The sequence below is a fragment of the Homalodisca vitripennis genome, chromosome 5 (assembly GCF_021130785.1).
Source record: "Homalodisca vitripennis isolate AUS2020 chromosome 5, UT_GWSS_2.1, whole genome shotgun sequence".
Lineage (NCBI taxonomy): Eukaryota > Metazoa > Arthropoda > Insecta > Hemiptera > Cicadellidae > Homalodisca > Homalodisca vitripennis.
The window spans coordinates 49,221,086-49,227,848 of record NC_060211.1 but is presented as its reverse complement, the minus strand read 5'-3'; positions in this window follow the sequence as shown (position 1 = coordinate 49,227,848).

Here is a 6,763-nt window from a genome sequence, read left to right as displayed (position 1 = left end):
GTTTAGCTGAAGTTAGTTTTTGGATGCATGAATGTAAGCTTGTCAAGATGCTTTATTTGCAGGCTATATTGGAAATTCTGCACGAGAATTAAGAACGCTTCCAGGCTTGTGAACACCTTTACCACGTTTCTGTAGCAACTTAGATTAACTCAGTGCACGCTAGCATGGAGTATCTCCGGCCAAAACTACAGCCGAGTTCTGAAGAGTTGGAGTGCTTATTCCCTGGTCAACGAATTAACTGAGACGTGATTAACGCGTATATGCGGGTGTTGGAGAGGAGGAGTATTTTCTACGCCACTGTTCCTGTGACCTATTCCGTAGATACATTTTTTGAGACCTGGCGAAGAGAGGGATACGATTGAGCGAAGGGCGCGTTTAAAGGGATCAACCTCTTCTTTTCTAGAGACCTGATTCTGTTCCCTTTACACCTAAGGGACTACGAGGGAGGTCACTGGGCGCTTGTCGCCGTAAAACCGAAACTCCACCTAGTCAGAGCACTCGACTCGTTGGGACATCTCTGGACTAAAAAGATGCGAGTGACCCTCGAGTTTCTGGAAAGGAACGCAACTAAAAGGAAAACACTATTTGATAGGGACGCCTAGATAATATGTAACACCTCAGACGAGTTCCCAAAACAACGGAACGCAACGCACCGTAGAGCGTTCGTTTACACTTACGCTGAAATGATGTCAGCGGGGGACACATCGTCAGGAAAAACAATCAACCCCCAGAAAATACGAAAAGACCTAGCTCGGGCGCTTAGGAGAGGGAAAATATCACAGGCGGATTCCCGTGCTTACGGTGTGGCAGGAGACAGGATGTCAACCGAGAGGGTCGTTGCGGTAGCCGAGAAAGACGTCATTTTAATTAGAGAGCTGAGCGAGAGCGATTAGAGATTTGGTTCCTGCGTCCTCGAAACACCCGCTAAGCAGAAGAGAGGTGGATGACGCTGGGAGTGGCATAGTTCTACCCGATATGACGTTGGAGGAGGCTGTGGAAAAACGCCGTGAGTCAATACTCCTATTGACAAGCAGACGTCCTCGTGGATGTCTATAACAGCGAGTGAGACATGGGATATAATGGAAGACGAGAATTGCAGCACGCCAGACATCGAATGTCAGCGCCTGCCACTAGGCCCAGGCCGCCAACAAGCCTCGCGGTAGCGGCGACGACTTGTGAGGATGCCCGACTTAGGCTTTCCCGTACAAATGATGACTATTCATCGGCTCTACGGACCGACCTTGTGAGTACCCCCTGTGTATGGAAAACAAAAACGCCCAAGACACCCACTAAGGGTAAGACTCCAGGACCCTGCCTGAACATGGTACCGAACAAACGCCAAAAAGTTTCAAACAAACCAAAATAAAGGACAATAGCCTCCGTAAGAAGTGGTTTGACTACCAAACAAAACGTCCTCGATAGGGGAAGCAATCTGTAGTTTAAGTTGAAGTTTTCGGAAGAGTCCTTTAGTTTAACCTTTTTCTCATTTTGTTTCCCCAAAGTGGGTAGAGGATGTAACAAGGATGAGTTTCTTTTAATTATGAAAAGAAAATATCTTTAGTTTAATGACGTATTACGATCTCTTTATTTCTGTCACCTACAATACACAACCTCAACTCAGAAGACGTCAGCTGGCGGGGTCCGACTCGACCAGGTAACAAACAAGGCAGAGTTTCAGAATAGGTCCGCTGGAGATCGTTTCAAAGGCTGTAGCTCCTTCAAGCGGATGGCTCAGTTACTACAGTATATAATATGTAAGTACACTGTGCCTGGCAGACTTGGGCAGTCGCAGTCACCGCCCCACGATATGACGGGATAAGGTGCAAGTAAGTTCTAGCCGTAGTAGGTACTTATTTTGCCTGTTAAAAAACGCTTTTGCCTGCACTTGCCTAGTCACTAACGATACATAGTTTTTAAACTACTGAACTACGAGACACAGGACGGTAGTTCATGAACGTTTGCCCTCACATGCAGGGGTTCATCTCATTAGCAACTTGCCAAATTAAATTTAAAATTCGACTACGCTTAAAGCATTTAAAACTCGTTTGAAACACTATCACTGTCGAACGCATTTTATAGCATGAACGAGTTTATGGCGACCGCATAACTGGGAGACCGCACAATCAGAAAACTTACTCTCGAATTGAGGTGGGAAAAATGAAAATGATGAATGAAGCAGGGTGAGTGTCAAAATGTATGTTAAAACCAAGCTGAGTTAAAACACGAGAACCGGCAACGCCATAAGTGCCGAGTGCTGGGCCACTAAACATGCGTGTGGCGCTTTTTGGCCCTAAACACTGAAATTGGTCACTCCGATGCTCACACATTGTTTCCAATTTCATAAGTCCAACAGGCGAGCAGCCGGCGACAGAGAGCGATAGGCTGAGTTCAGCGTTTTGTGGCACGTGTGAATCTATATAAGTACCGTAGTGTATCTATATAATTACAATATGGAGCGGCTCTCACGATCTGGTCGATCGCAACGCGCAGGTACGACAATCGCAAACAACCGCTCATCACTACAGAATCAAGGCCGACAGCGGCGACGTAGTAAATATGTAGATAACCGCTTATCAGTAGTGTAGCGGGTGGTAGTGAGATGGGGATAGGAGAGAGAGGGGGAACAATAGGCTATGTGTTTATTTACCCTGCCGTGGTTTAGACCATGGGTGCACTCTTCCACCACGACAGGCCTCAAACTTTCACAAATACAGGTTTAGCTGTAGTACAGCTTAATGTTGAATTGTCTTCTTGCCTTTAAGTACACTTACACTCACATTTATTAACTTTTCTACTATATGTCTCATAATACTCTACACTACACACAAATATCAACACTTATACACAAATTATTACTCTATTTCTAATATTCCTATAAGAAAATTGTATCATAACTCTATAATATATAAAATTATTAATTTTTCGAAACTGTATTTTACTTTTAATTACAAATTAGTGCTCATCTAAAATAAAAATATTTAATAATTCTATTGTTATAAAATTTTACAATAGCTATATCCTATTGTTCGATTTCATTACTCATATCTCTATAACAGTTATCTTTTCAGTTTTTTTACAGAACACACTATAGCTGACGCTATTACCAATATGTAACAAGTTAATTAGCTTAATTGATAATACATGAAATTATTTGCTATAAATCTTATCTATAAATAAGAAGTTGAAGCATGGTATTACCAAGATTGGTTATAAATTTATATCAGCTATTCTTGTGTTTTTCAAACAGATTTTCTGATTTTTTAGTATCTAGAATTTTATAAATCATACACAAAATATTATATTCTCGTCTCTCATTTATCTTCAGCTAACCTAGCATTGAGTAATATTCAGTCACATGATCATCCAACCTTAAGAAATAAACCTAACACAAGCATTTAGCGCTTTTTGTTATTTATTATTAAGTGTGCCGTTTACATCACAATATGCTAGGTTTGCATAGTCGAAATATGGTAAAACTAAAGCTGGAACTAACAGTTTTCTAATAGATACTGAAGGATTAAAGCACATTCTTTTAAACTAATAAGTTCACTGAAACACTTTTTAGAAATATAATCTACTTGTTCTACTCATGACAAAGTATAATTCATCCTTAATCCTAAACTTACAATAGACTGTTCGTATTTTACAACTTCATTATTTATTAGCCTACTACTGCTTTAATATCATCGACATTTATATTTGTCATTAATCTTACATTGCCTATAATCATTGGTTTACATTTTGAAACATGAGATTTAAACCATGATCAGTATGATCACAGCACCACTTGTAAAGCGTAGTTAAATCAGCATTCAAATTTTCAATAGCATTATTTATGTAATTAAAGTTAAAATGTATGTACAGTTGCATACTATCTGCATATAACATTACTCTACTAAATGTAATAGGTTCATTAATTCTGTTTACATACAATGAAAACAGTAAAGCAATACACAACCTCACCTGTAACGCACTTCTTTCTAAATTTGGAATGTCATATTTAGGTAGGGATTTAGAGATGTTTGCCTATCATAGCGTTTATCCTATCTGCTCCAAATCCAATTAAAAGATTTTTAGGTTAAAAATAATCCACTATGTGTTTATGTTATACATTCGATGTTGTGCCTTCAACAGGAATAGGAACTCATCTGACACTGCAACAATATGTCTTCCAGCTCGTGCCACTAAACGAAGACGTTTTGTACATCCTGCACCTTTACTTTCATCAGCCACATGATAGATTACTTCTTAATTTTTTACATATAATTGAAGACATCCTTTTTTATTTTACTCTATCATAATTGTTACAATTGGGCTCCCTTTAGTTCTTAAGCAGTTAAACCCCTTAGTAATTTCTGAATCTGGACAAACAATTGCCACATTTTAGGTAAATGATTCAATACTGTGATTGGTACATTGTGTTTAACCAAAAACAAGCTCATCTTTTACTCCCCACCATTGATTTTTTAACGTTATTCAAATAGACAATATCTTCCAACTTCGCTGGTTAGCTGTGCATTTCATGTACCTACTGCAAGTTTAGATTGTTTGGATGTTCCTGCTGCACCGTGAACATTACAGTTTTTACAAAAACAAAAAAAGCAACACCCCTGCTACTTTTGGTGAACCAATCTTTGAATTTAACAGGTTGACTGCCAGTCCCTTTTTGGATGTCTTTGCCCTGAGGCCACAATTTTGGTACTAATGTAATTTGTATAAACTGGTTTTTTCATACATTATTAGCTGCAATAAAATAAATTTACTGACAATTTTAAAAAATAACAATTTTTTAAGTGAGTACCATATTTGGTACTCGTAGCCTGTGGCTGAACACGAGTACCAGAAATGGTATTCATGGCCTGCGGGTGAAGAAAATATTTTGTATCTACTATGTTGTATTAGAAGCAAAAATAACGAAAAAATGAGAATATCCAATAATTATTTACAATAAAAGTGTTGGGCTAAATAAATACACACTCAAAATATTCATTTACGGAAATCTAATATCAACAATTATTATAAAACGTTGAACCATACAGCAATATAGGTGTAGATAAGTATAAAAACTCATGAGACATAATGAATTATTACAATAATATTGTCTGTTGTTAGCCTAGAAATTATCCATTTATAAGTTGCACTAGTGCATTGTCAGCAAGTACACATAACCAACAAATCCCTTCAACTGAAAAATAAACAAAACAAAGTGCTGGCAGCTGTCAACATAACTAAAACATAAAATTACTTGCTAAAGTCATTTTAAAAAGCTTAAACATAAAAAGACTTAATGTATTTAAATGCTTATGCTTAAAAACAAATAAATATGTCATATTTTTCAGTATGGTGAGTACCATTGGTACTCACGGCCCCAGGGTGTAAACTACTGAGTACCATATATGCTCATATGGAGCTGATTCCTTATCGTATAATTGTCACTACCACTATTAAATTTTCCTGAGAATAAAATATCAGTTTGTAATATATGTCACATAAATACACTTCATTTCTTGACAATATAACTAGTACTTACGAAAAACATCAAAGAACGTTACATATGCAATGTAAGAACAAATTAGGCACTTCTTCACATTGCAAAGGTGACGAGTGACCTAGTGAGATTACACAAGCTGAAATTAATTATAGTACAAGTACAGTACCGCATTTTATTGGGAATCACAGCTATAATGAACGTATGATTATGAGAACCACAAGTGGGACCGTTTGCATGCGTCTCTTTACAAGTCATGTTATAATAAAATTTAAACTGAGTATATTGTATATTAAAAATCTTAAATTTACTCAAAACACAATACGGTGATAATTGTAAAATAAGCGGCTAGGTGTAACTATAATAAAATGATTTGCGTGACAAAAATTTTGAGGCTACTATAAAACGTGTTACAAAATACAAGATTTGAATAAAAGTATTGGGATTTCTATTTTAATAAGCACATACACTCTCAATTTAAAACAAAACTTAATGCTAGTAATACAAAATATCGTCCAGAAAGAGGAATAATTTCCCCACAAACAAAGCAGGGACGAAATGAATTTAATATAAGTGTAATTGTTGTAAGCTAAATAAAAAGATACGTGCAATTGAATTAGCATATAAAGCAATATACTAAGGAAAGTAGTTATGACACTTATTTTTAAAATAAAATGTTATGAAGCAGCTTTTTATTTAAAAACTTTTTGGCTACACCAAACTTCTAGATTATCTAGCCTAATAACAAAAAAGTAATTTTATTTAAACTACCACACATAACAAAATAAATAATTTTAAGAATAATCCTCTTACCTTTGTGAGTCCCGATAATTCGATACAAAGCAATGTACTGAAAATGCTCTCTCTGAGCAGTTAGATGCTCAAATATTAAGAAACTATTTATATGTATACCGATTTTGTAAAACATTGTCGTATATTAGCCTACAAAGATCGAGGATTGTTCATCATGGGGCCCGCCAATTTTGTTCTGATGAAGCTAAAGATATAAAGACATTCATTACATGCCGAAGAGGTGCCAAGGCTTTACTTTTCATCATTTATTATAAGTGTGAGTGCCTCAATGAATTCTTCCCGTCCTTTTTAAGATTTACACAAGAGTGGTTGTGTAGCAGCTTCTGCCTGATTTCTTTTTCCGCTTAACTTTTTTCAATACTTTTCTTTTTCAGTGTAACTTAACTAACATGTGAAAACTAATACACATTTGGAAAAGCAAGATGTAATGAACAATTTTAGCAGCAAGTGGCGGTTTTTCGT